The sequence below is a fragment of the Drosophila tropicalis genome, unplaced genomic scaffold (assembly GCF_018151085.1).
Source record: "Drosophila tropicalis isolate 14030-0801.00 unplaced genomic scaffold, ASM1815108v1 contig_593, whole genome shotgun sequence".
Taxonomy (NCBI): Eukaryota; Metazoa; Arthropoda; class Insecta; order Diptera; family Drosophilidae; genus Drosophila; species Drosophila tropicalis.
In genome coordinates this window covers 5001778-5014839 of record NW_027173070.1, presented here as the reverse complement: position 1 = coordinate 5014839, position 13062 = coordinate 5001778, and the positions used below count along the sequence as shown (strand labels likewise).

At 35.6% G+C, this 13062-nt stretch overlaps 1 protein-coding gene across 6 annotated transcripts in view; it reads left to right on the top strand.

Annotated features, from left to right (window-relative positions):
* The window catches only part of SLO2 (slowpoke 2), a 98705-nt gene that overhangs the window by 30267 nt on the left and 55376 nt on the right, over positions 1 to 13062 (top strand). The gene's annotated exons all lie outside the window — the stretch shown is intronic.

Genomic DNA, 13062 nt, shown 5'->3' with positions numbered 1-13062 from the left:
ATAGCCACAACAGACCCCCCTTTGATTGGCATTTGGGTAAATCGAAATCTCAAGAGTAAGGCCCAACATCTCTCTTGTCCCATAATCAACTCGAATCACAACTTTACTAAAATGTTGCTCTCATTCCCCAAATGTTTCTGCGAATTTCGATATCTACTTTGACACTCCACTCAAAAATGGCGGCTCAGCTCGGCGGCCTCAAAAGTTTGACTACTTTTAGGCACTTAAATTTAATTATTATCCTTCTTGATCCTGCTGGTGCGTGTTTTGAAAGCTAATTGGTTTTAATTTTAACGAGTGAAAATTAAGTTTAAAGATGAAACGATTATGGCTACCAGCATAAAATTTCAATTTGCAATCGATTTGTAAACATGCGAAAAACGGCAAACAATTTGCTCAGCAGATGGAAATGGAAAATACCATTGAACTAAGCCTATTTTATCCCAGTATTAGGAATATAATTTAACAGCTTTCCAATAAATGGAAGGCTAAAATGGATTTCAAAAGCAGCGAAATTTACAAAAATTAAGTTTAATTTCAGTTAATCTATGATTCTAATCTTAAGAAATTAATTTTCGATTTTCGAAATTGCGGAGTATCACAAGCGTGGCTAATGTTTAATGGCCAAACAAACAATACAACTTTATTTCAACAACTCTCAAAAAAGCATAAATTATTTACCTGGGCCTGGAAACATTATGATGACATTTGATATTAAATAATGACTTCTTCTTTATGCATAAAGAACTTGGATAATCATAAATGTGATCAATAATTTGTGCAACATGCAACAACTGTTGGCAGGTTTGCAAATTGAATATTTGTAATTGCATTTAACATGCTAACATACACACACCCAAACGATACACCTACACACACACACACACTCCAGGCAGCAACAGGAAAAGCGGAAGCCCCAAAACAGCAAACACCATTGGCTGCATTTTGCACGAACATTTTTGAATGTAATATGAGGAAACAGAGAGGAAAAAGGACGATGAGGGGACGGAGGGTAGTGAAGGGAAATGGGGATGTGGTGGAAGGAACGTATGCTTTCCCTTTGTTGTTATGCCTAAGCCAACGGTTCGTCAGTGTGCCAATTTGTCAGTCATTGAGCGTGCCTACTTTTTTGGCGCCGAGCACGTTTGCTCATAGCAAACTTTTTGTGGTTTTGGTCTTGGCCTGCAGCTAAGCCTCATTCCCTTCTTCTTCCTCTTTAGTTAGTCTGAGTCTTTTCATTAGAAGCTCTCTCTTTTCAACAAAGGAAGTGTGTGTGTGTGTGTGCCAATTAGCGTAAATAACTCAATTATGTTCGTCTCCTTTTTTTTCTTCTTTTCTTTGACTAGCACCTTGCATCGACACCTTTTCTGATTCGCTTCAGGCCCCTAAGGCTAATTGGCAAAGTTATTGATTAGCTGCCAGTTATAAACATTAATTATGCTTAAGATCCTGTTGCTGTGTTGTCTCCTGTCTCCATTACACGTCTGACTGAGCAGGCAGTAACAGCAGCCACAGCACTTAAATGGCCAACTTAATGGAAATGAATAGTTTTAGCGCATTGCAGCCACAATAAATGAATCCAAATGAGGTTACAAGGTTTCCATTTACTTGGAATTGAAATGCATTTCCCTCGGGAAAGGGAAGTTTAAATAGGAATTTTCCTGAGCTAATTGTCGCGCTTCCATAGACTTATTCTATGTACACTTTTAACTATAGGAAGTTAACGTATTGCTCTATTTTTAAAGCTTGATTAATTTCTTATTTAAAAACTACTTAACCTTAAAGCTAACTGCCGAAAGGTTGAAGACTTTATTACATACATAAGTAAGTTCTATTGAATACTTATTGCGTGTAGCTAAAAAATAACACAATCTTTACCTTCGAGAGAGCATATTGAGCTCAATGCGTTTAAAACACTTTTCTAAGTATTTATTTTAGGTATACTTTAAAGTTAGATGTTTCAAGTAAATCGAAAATAATTCTCTATAAATATAGCTCATAATTTTCTCAAAATTGTCTAAGCTGTTTAATATATGTCATGTTCATGGACATGTGAAACTATATGACTTTAATTTTACTCACCATCTAGTATGTGTTTCTTATTGGTTCACCAGTCACAGTTTCTTCTTTATTGAGTGGCTCTTAAGCCAGAGACACTTAAGAGCTGGGGAAAAGAAAAAAGTATAACCTAAACGAACACAGAAATACCTATATAAATCCTTAGATTTACCCACAAACACATACACATATACATATACATACATAGACTGAGAAACTCACATGCTTTCACATTGCATAGCTCATATATCAAGAGCTTCTATTGGAAAACATTAACAGCCTGAGTCTTAAACGGCTTTTACCCCAACTCCGTTGTCTCTGGTATTCTCTGATACGCTCCACCGCCTTTTTCTCCTCCTCCTTTTGCTTTTGACTTTGAGTGTGTAAGTTAAACTATTTGCTTGAACACCTTTGAGCACGGAAAAGGAAGAGGCAGAGTCATCATCATACTCACTTTATCTTTTACTTATACAAATTTTTGTCTTGTCTCTTTTCAGGTAAGCTAACTGGAAGCATTTATAGATATTTTCCGCTCTAAACGGTGCGTATGAGTAATAAGCTTGATTTATATATATATCTAACTTGAAACGGATGGAATAAAATTCCGTATGTCATTTCCGACTTTGCGGTTCATAAAATTTGCATAGACGCACTAAGACACACTTTTGATGTGCGTTAGAGGTGGGAAGACAAGAAGGAAGGAAGTAAGTAACTTGCTTTAGGCATTTAATAAACGATAAAACCCTCTGCCAAAAAAAAAAAAAAAAAAAAAGCGAGGACAATTTTGGGTCGAAATCATACACGCACACACATATGGTGTGTGTGTTGCGAGTATGTGTGCTTTATGAGCCATTTGGCTTTTACCTCAGTTTTACCTGCCTTAATATGACCATGTGGCACATAAATACATACATATATTTATGCCTAATGTTACCTTTTGTTTATGCTCTGACAGCTGCTGCCACTGCCTCAACTAATTGTCTCTCTGTGTGTATGAGTGAGTCTATTTGTGTGAGCAATCTATTTGTGTAGCTATGTGTGTGTGTGTGTGTGTATATGTTCTCTGCAGAAAATTTTATCACATTTGTGGCTTAGATTTCCCTAAAGACCAACTTGTCCTCGCAAAAAGTCAACTAAAATAAAATATTTAAATTCAGACAAGTTTCCCATCTGCAGCTGGCTAGTAGCAAAAAGTTAAAGCCATTCATACACATAGTCCATTCATAGTTCAAGGTAAAAACTATTCACACACACAAAAGCAATGTAATGTAATTTATGTAGCATACTTTCCGACACTTATCAGAAAATTGCATCATAAAAATGCAGTAAATGCAACAAGTCAAAGTCCGAATCTCGATTAAATTAAGAATTTCCATGCTTAAATCTTGGTCAATCTAACAAATTTGGCTTACTCATCATTCTCCAAATCATTATTAACTTAAGGTTCATTTGAGGCCAACGAATTTTTTTAGTGAGTTACTTGGTGGGGGGGAGGGCTACACCTCCTATTAGATGTAAGACTGAAGTTTACTCTATTCTCTGCCTTTTGGCCGCTCTTACACACTCTCTCTCTCTCTCTTTTCGCTTGGTCCTTTTTTTTTCTCTTTGGTTCGAGCCACGTGTTTGCGCTGTTTATGTCTTTGCCTTATTATTCGTTCCAAAGAGAAGGAGAGAGAGAGAGAGAGAGCGCAAGGACGTAAGCAAACGGTAGGAAGACGTCAAGCGAGACACAGAGAGAGTACTGTAAAGGCATTGCCATTTGTTTTACGGCAGGATAAATGAGAGAAATTGTTAAGTGTGTAAATATTTGGTTAAAGTAAAAAGCTTTTTGTGTAGACTTTTCTGATTACAACAAATGATTAGAATGAACCACAGATGGCACCACTGTGTGCTTTAAGTAATATTCAAAGCATTCGAATTCATAGTAGTAAAGTAATATTATTGACATTATTCCTTTTATAACAAAAAGGGTTTTAAGAAAATAATATCGATAAATAACGATTTAAACTTGTGACATAATATAACTACATTACTTTTACTTTTAAAAGAAGTAATCGCTAACTTTGTTTAAAAAAGTTTCAAACTTTGTAATGGTTGTATTGGGAAAATTGTTTTGTTGCCTACTCAAGTAAAAGTATTGTTTTTTGCAAATTGAAAGTGTAAATTAATTATCAATTATTTCTACCTTTTATCTTTACGTCATTTCCCGTATCAACTTTGTCCTTAACAAGTTTCACAAATATTTGCATTATTCATTTATACGAGAAAACGAACCAAAATTGTTGGGCCAATAAACGAGGCCAAATAACTTTGTAATAACTTGGCCAACAACATGAAAATATACAAAATATGCCAATAATAATGAAGGACACGATGATGCTGATGATTATGATGATGATAATGATGATGGGATCAAAAACAGTTGGCTATCGAAATTGTTCAATCTCATACTAGAGAAAGGCAAAACTAAGTTCCTTCCATCCCATTCACCTCTTCCCATAACGATTAAGATGCAAAGTGAATATGAGTATGTTAACACTCCAAGGCAAAGGCAACGGCAAGGGGGAAGGAGAATGGCAATGGCAAAACGGTAAAGACAGAAGGCAAAACGACGACAGAAGGCAGACTCCTATCAACATAAACCAACTTGACTTGAGGCAGCTGCTGTCCCGTCCTGTCCTGTCTTGGCTGTCCCTGCCTCAATGTCCTGATGTCCCCATATCCTTGCCAGTGGAATGGAGTGGCCTGTGCTTGGCATTCGTAATGAAATTCAGAGGCAAAATCTAGAAGTTTAGTCCTTGGAATTGATTTATTGGTTGAGCCAGTTGCCTTTCCCCATTCCATTCGCTTCGTGGTTAGTACAAACTGGTTTACATTTGTTTTCACTGTTTGTTTTTTGTCTGACATTTTTGACATTTATTATTGTGGTTGAGTGGATAGTGAGGGTGAGGCATGAGAATCTGGGCGATGGTGAGGAATCATCACTTGTTGCTATGCTTAGAATTTAATTAGATAGATAGAAAGAGAGAGTGCTAGAAACATTTAATGATTTGCGGTGTTGGCGGTTGTCGTTAATGCTGCTAATAAGTCTAGGGTTGCTTACTGACTGGATGAGTGGGTGACTGAGGCACTTACTGACAGTTGGCCTAGCGGTTCTAAATAAACGCCTAACCACATGCCATAAACATGTCGTTGACAATTGTTTGAGGTTTTTTAAATTATATGCGAACCAAACTGGAGGGAATGAGGAAATTAGTATGCTAATGTGAGTTGTTTGCAGTATGTTAAGTTAACTCTAATTTTAATAAGTCATTGTGTGAATACTTTTTAAAAATCTTGACAATTTATGACAGAAAGGGGTAAGTTGAACTTCCTGAAGCTTTGGTTCAACCAAATTTCTTTACAATTACTTTTGTACGTGTTCTTGTTTGCAAATACTCCAATTCTAATGAATTGTTTAATCAATTTGCTTCTGTAGGTAGGAAGAGATAATTTAAATTGCAATACAAATCCATTCTGAATTAAGAGATCTTAATTTTTTTGTCAGGCAAAACGATTTTATTTTAAAAATTAAAAACTAATTTTTATTTCAACCACTAAGAGGAGAGACACAAACAGAAATCTATGTTTTCCTTAAAGAGTCCCAAAGGAATCAAATCTATTTGAAATAATTTTGGCTTACCAAATTGAAGAAGCTTCATTATTTAAATAATTCCATCTATAAACACTTATTCCTGTATTTATACCAACTCAAGTTAGAAATATGGTTACAAAGTAACTTAACAGAATTTCTCAAACATTCAACCGTTAGATTTTTGTTAACATGGTCCAAAAGGAAAACTTTAACGGCATTCTCTCTTGCTGTAGTGATGAGCTTTTTGGACCTTTTTTCCCACTCTCACTCTCTCTTTCTCTCTCTCTGTGTGAATTTAACAGTAATATCTCGGCAGCGGACTACAAAGACGACAAACGACAGTCGACATCAGTCGGCATTACTTAATAGGTGGAGAGAATACATTTTAGAGGGCAAGACAACGTTTGTGTCGGCTTTCAGTTTCGGTTTTTGGTTTCAGTTTGTTTTTATTCTTTGCACATGAAACACATGTGAAAATTTTGCCGTTGCCTCTGTTTTTCTGCCTCTGCCGGAGAGTTGAAAGTTGAGTTGCCAGAGTTTTCCCATATGTAGAGAGCTGCTGCTATGTGAGTCTCTTCCGTTTCGTTCGTTTGTTCGTTTCGCCTTTTTCGGTCGCCTCATCGTGTTGAGATTTGTAACGGAAATCGAAGTGTATATAGTGAAAATGTAATGTGTGTAGCGTATTAAATTTTAATTACAAGCTGGTTGAACAATAAATTACACAAAAAAAAACCAAAAAAAAAAATGTTATAAATTATCCTACAAATAACAGAAATCTTACGGGCACAACAACAGCAACACACATAAATCAATAAGAATATAAGGCATAAGGTTCCTAAATATTTAATTTACTTACCTGCATTTAAGTGGCAATAAAAATATTCGTGCGAATTTGTTTGCTGTCTCCGTGCATAAATAAATAAATCAACAGCGACAGCATTTTTCACTCTAATATTCTTCTCCCATCTTCTTCACATTTTCGTTGCTGGGGCCGGTTCCAATCGACCAACTAACCAATTGACCCGTTAGACATAATTTATGAACTTTTTGCGCTGGCGCAACAATAACTTAACAAAAAAAGGAAGAAAAAAAAGAAACTGTGCCAAGTTCAAAGTTCATTTTCGTGAATTTATTGCGTGTGCGCGGCCGTCCTAGTCCTAAGGGCACCGTTCAACATCCCTCCTCCCTCTTTCCACTGCTAAGCAAACTTTAGGCATGCGGAACAACAAAACAAAGGTAAGGAAGGGCGTCCAATCCTACTTCGCAACATCGACTCAAGTGTGCAATCGGGAATGAATCCGCATATATCCGCAACCATCCGATATGGTTCTTTTTTTGTTTCCTTTCTTTCTTTTTCCCTGTTTTTGTTTATTTGTCGACGTCGTCGTTTTATTTGTGTGCAAAAGCGACCATCAGACAATTTGTTTGCCAAACGTGTGTCAATTTCACCAACTCTCCTCCAATTGGCATATATGTAGGTGGAACCTAGTATTCACAGGGAGGGGCCAAAACACTCCCTTTCAGTTACATCTGAGTATTATTTAAGGCCCAAACAGGAAATTTCACGAAATTCGCTAAACGGAAACACATCCGTGTAGCTTTCATTGTTTAAGAAGCATCATTCATTTATGATTCCATCCATTTCTCTGATTCCAGCAAAAGAAGTAATCAAATGCTTACATGATTCATTCGACTTTGTTTAGTAGTCTTTGAAATTTTCAAAAATTTGACACTTCAAAAAATTAGAGAAGAAACTCCTTATAGATTTCAAGTGTTTATGTTTGACTTGTATCTGAAAGTACCCCTATATAACCTTATATATTCAAATTCAGTCTAGACCAAACAAATAAACTGAACAAAGAATTAAATAAAATTTATAAGTAAAATTAAATAAATAACCTGCACAGAATTAAAGAGAATTTATTTACAGTGATTTTATTCGCTCAGTGTACCAGACTTCCTTTTATACACCTCATTTCCTCATATTTCCTTTCTGCACTAGCTCTGAATCATAATTATTAGCTTTTTCCTTGCTCAGTCATTACATTTGTGCATTTTTTTTAATCGTTAAATCCATCTAAAGTGCAGTGAGATTTTTCAAGCTTTTAAGTCAATTAAGTAGAGATGGAGAAAAGATTTCAAAAACCATCAAAGTTAATCTGAACATCCATTAGATGAGTTCGGTTAGTTGTAAATCAAGAAGGAAAGCAAAAAGTCACCAATGATGAGCGGATTCGGGTGCATCCTCATCTTGGCCCTTACTTTGACTGTCGCTGCCTATCAGAAGCAGTTTTTTTCGTTAACTAATCCACCAGAACAAGCAAATCAACATCATAATCGACTGCTACTAAAACTCTTGGATAGAATAAATAAAGAGCAAAGTATATCGACTATCCTTATAATGCAGAGAAGAATAAACATGTACGATTGTCCTTTGAGCCAATTTCATACCAATGAATGGCCCATCTTGCAAATGGATCAAGAGACTAAGACACATTTCTCTCTCATGTATAATAAGCTATTTGTAGCTCTGATTTGCTTGAACTCTTACCCAGACATTCAAATGTTATTCACATTGGCTAAAAATTTCAAGCGAATGCCTGAGGGAAGAATAATATTATGGCTAAATTCAAAGCAATTAAAAAGAACTCTCCTAATCGAAAAGCTGAGACAAATGAAGTTCCTCAAAGTCATTCTGATTCAAATAAAAGGCAGAGAAATCGAAATCTACCAATGGCAGCCGTTTGCCAAAGGTAAATTTCAATTAGTCGCAAATCTAAATGACTTGAAAGAATTATATCCGAAATATTGGTCAAATTATCAAGGAAAAGTGGCCATTACTTTGCCCAACGAATACGATACCTTAGCATTTCTTGGTAGAGATGTGATGACACGGAAGATCTCCCTAATGAGTCCTGTGGCCATATATTTTCAAGAGTTTGCCGCAAAGCATAATATTACTCTGGAATATTATCAAGCTGCATGGAAGGCCGATGGAACGCGTATGAACAACGAAGATTTGACTGATAAACTGTTGACTGGTGAATTGGATTTTGCTGAATTTGCCATGAAATCGATGCCAAGTCGTATGGTTCATTGTCAGGATTATCGCATAGCCAGTCTATTCATTATCGTACCTTGCAACCATAAAGTGCATATATCAAAAGTTTATACATTATTTTTTGGCAACACTTGGTTATTCTACATAATAATTATGTATCTGATATTTTCAATTATGGAAGCATTGCTAGTGAAAATTTCGCATTACTGGGAAAATCTAGAACATCGCGGTGTGATTTGTAACTTTCTAATAAATTTAAGAGTTTTTGGTCATATGTTGGGCATTGCGACAATGTGGCGGGGACGTCATTCTTTCTCACTTCGTCAAATTGTGATCACAATGAGTGTTTTCGGTTTGGTTTTTAGTACTTTTTTTGCTGCCAAATTGAGTGCCATAATGACTAAACCCCCAGAATATTCGGATATAGAAAGTTTCATGGATTTACGTGCAAGTCAAATGCCTGTTTTTTTCCCACTGAACTCTCAAAGGATCATTGAGACGTTTTTAGGTGCAAATCATTTTGCAGCTCTTTTACCGAATGCCCGGTTTATTCCTTTGAAGAATTGGTCCGACTTGGCTTTGTCGTTTAACTCTAGCAATGCGTATCAGGTGACAGCTACCTCGTGGGCTGCCATCAATAGCTATCAAATGTTTTTTAATCGACGGATTTTCTGTCGTCCTCTACATTTGGATATAGTCTCTCAGATACCGGCAAGCGTTTATATTCAACAGAATTCCATTTATGAATTGGCAATCAATGATTTTCTTTACTATATCCATGAATATGGTTTTTCCAAGCATTGGTCTAGTGGCAATGTTCAAAGTCTATTGGCGGCTAAGCCACAGACGGCACCCAATATGAGGGATAGTTTCGAACCATTGATATTAAATCATATAGCGTATGCTTTTCGTTTGATTCTGATGGGTCAGGCAATGAGTTGTTTGCTGCTTTTCATAGAAATCTGTGTGGCATATTATTCGTTTGCCCACTTAACTAGAGGATAAACTAAAAAATAAACAAATTAACTGCATCATTATAACATTTTGTATGCATAATAAAAAGTTTATGTTATTTAAAGCAGATTGTAGTTTCTTTCTAAACATGAATTGCTGTCAGTTTATGAGAAAACATGCAAAACCACAAAACAAATGCCACAAGGCCCTTTGCTCTTTCTTTTCCTCCCCTCCCCAGCGCTCACTCATTCTTTTCTCTCCCTCCTGGAGAGTGTTGTGGTTAGAAGGATTTGGATGCAAGTGACATTATTGCGCATGAAATGACTGCACTTCCTCCGAAAACCGACACAAAACATGACACTCTGACAACGGATATAAGGCAAAAGCGACTTAACGCAAAAGCAGGAAGAGGCTTAAAGCAACACACCACAGTCGGCCAGACTACCAGAGGGAGGAGAGTCGAGTAGAAGAATTATGTTATCAAAGCAAACTACTCCATATAGAAGACATCATTTGCGTGGTATGGCCCCATATGCTCTTTCGCTCGTCTCTCTTGTCTTTAATTAAATATTTAAGTGGTGCGAAAATGTATGAAGCATTTTATATTCAAGCTAATTTTAATAACAAAACGCGCCATAACAGCAAGAAAAACTTGCAACGCACTAAACAGCCTGTTTAGTAAATCACAGCATATGCGTCATATGTATAGAAGAAAAAACTTACCTAACCCTGAACAACTCCAAATCTAATTACCTGTATTTTCTAAAATATCATTCAGATTGACACAACAGAGCGTATGAGTAATACCGTAGAACTTAGCAAACCATACAAATGTGAAAATCGATATATTTGTTTGAACTTATTTGAAAAATTGACCCATTACCCTAAAGTAAACACCATTTAATAATTATCGATAACTCTAGTCAAGTGAATCGCTTTTGTTAAAGGTAAAGTTAAATAATGTAAATGTATATTAAATTGATGTCCTTTCTTCTTTTCGACCAACCATTAAGTATGCTCATGTATTGGTTTGTCTGTGCTGGTCATTAAATTTTTATCATTTAGCTTGATAAAGGAAATAGGAAGGAAGGGCGGAAGGGGTGGGAATCCAACAGGGAAGCGAGTCAATAAAACGCTTGCCATAAAAAAAAAAATTGAAGCACAAATGACATATGTGACGATATGCCGACTGACGTCTACTGTGAGCCCTACTCAAAATCTGAAGTTGCCACACAGAACATGGTGCTCACACACACTCACACACACATGCACACATATGTATATCAATGCCATGTTAAGGGAATGGCGTAACCCTATACCAATAAGGCGCAACTTCTCGAGGTCATAGCTTTGTTAAATCTGTATCGATTTCAGTTGTCAAGAAATCTTTTGATATGAAAATTCATATTTTAATTGAATTAAATTTTATACTTTGCATATAGAGAGTATTAAATATGTGTATCTCGTGGAATTAAAATAATATAAAAATGTTATTTATTCGTTTGTGAGCAAATATTTATAAATTCGCTTTATTCACAAAACCGAAAGTCAAAGCCTATTTTTATTTTATTTCTTTATTTTAATTGAGCTGGCTAAGATTATGTTTATGATTTTAAGCGAAAATTTAACAGTTTTTGATTACTTTAAATGAAATAAATAAATAAATTTACACTTTTGAATTAATCTTCTTTATCTTTCTGATTTCATTTAAGCCGAAGTAGTTAAAGAAAATAATAATTTTATTCCTTCTTCTATGAATTATGACAAATTGATTTAAAAAATCAATATTATTAGTATGTGTTTTATAATTAAAATAATACAATTTATATTCCTTAATTAAAAGAAATGTATTAGGACAAACATAGCCAAAAGTCAACACCCTAATTAACTCAAATCAGACTTTGTTGACCTTAATCAAATTTGACGAACTTTGTCTGCTCTGCTTAAAGTTTTTCATTTAAATTGTAGAGGGGTTTGGGAATCTGATCAAATGTTGAACACATGTTTGCTCTAGTTAATAACCTTGACCTTGAGCTAGACCCAAAAATATAATTATAAATATATACTTTCGATTTCTATCATATTTAATGACAATTGAAACCACGAGAACGTTAATTATCAGCATAATGATGAGCCAGGCGTGCCGCCTCGAAACCTACTTGCAATTAGAAGAAACGAGTAAATAAGCCAGAAAACCAGAAAAAAAGCGAAAGAGGGGCAACGGAATGTAAACCGAAATAAAAATCAATCGATTGACGTCAGGAATGGTTACAAGAGCCAGGCCCAAAAAACAAACTGAAGGGAAACAGGAGCACGAATGAAAGGAAGAAACACAATGTACGCTGCAGGACAAATATACCAGAAGAAAGAAAGTGACACAAGCTCGTTATATATACAAACATGCATGAGTGCTTGTGTTTCGATAAAATTAACTCACACTTCTCCCACCGCCGACCCCTTAAACCCTTTAGGGTTGCCTTTTTTCCGGGGTTTAAACTAAAAATCGCTGGGACATATAACCATGTCTGCGTGTGTGTTGGTGTGGCATTTCCCTCACATTTTTTGCGGCTGATTTCGCTTCGATGCGCTTTCTGCATTTATCATTTAATTAAAACTTCAATGTTTGCCCGTGTATAATGTTTATCGTGAGAGAATCAGCATTTCTATAGCCATTTGTTCATATAGTACATAAATACCGTACATATATGAAATCAGTTCAAATAATTTCTATTTACTTGCTTCATTTTTGTTGATTTACTGATTGACATTGAAATGATGTTGATTGGTTTGGTTATAACCCAAGGGAAAGAGGCAGTCAAATTGTTTGAGCTTTTTCCATAAATAGGTATATGGAGATGAATTTTATTCATAGATAAATGATTCACTTCACTTTAAATTTCAAAAATTTATCACTGACGTAAAATATTTTCAGCTGTGACATAAATTAATTATTAATTTAACATATTTTCTGCTAAATTTAAGATTTGTGTACCTAAATTTTGGTCGTTTAAGTCCATTAAAGTTTCACACAAGAAAAGGATATACCAGAGCAGTTGGACTAAAAATAGTCAAGCACAAAAATAAAAACGAGAACAAGCTGCAGCTGCAACAACAGCAGCTCAAGCAGATTTAATAGACTTGCCGTAAGGTTAAAAGGGAAACAGAGAGAGTGAGTAGAGCAAAATGTGTGAAAAACTACAGAAGACTTTGAGGCAAAACTGCACATCCTTTGAGTGGGTATGTATGTAACTGTACATTTGTGGGTGTGTGTGTGTGTCTGTGCAAGTGCTAAAAAGTTTCCGTTAAAGTCAAATATTTGACTAGCTCAAACAGTCAGAAAAGAGCAACGAGCTAA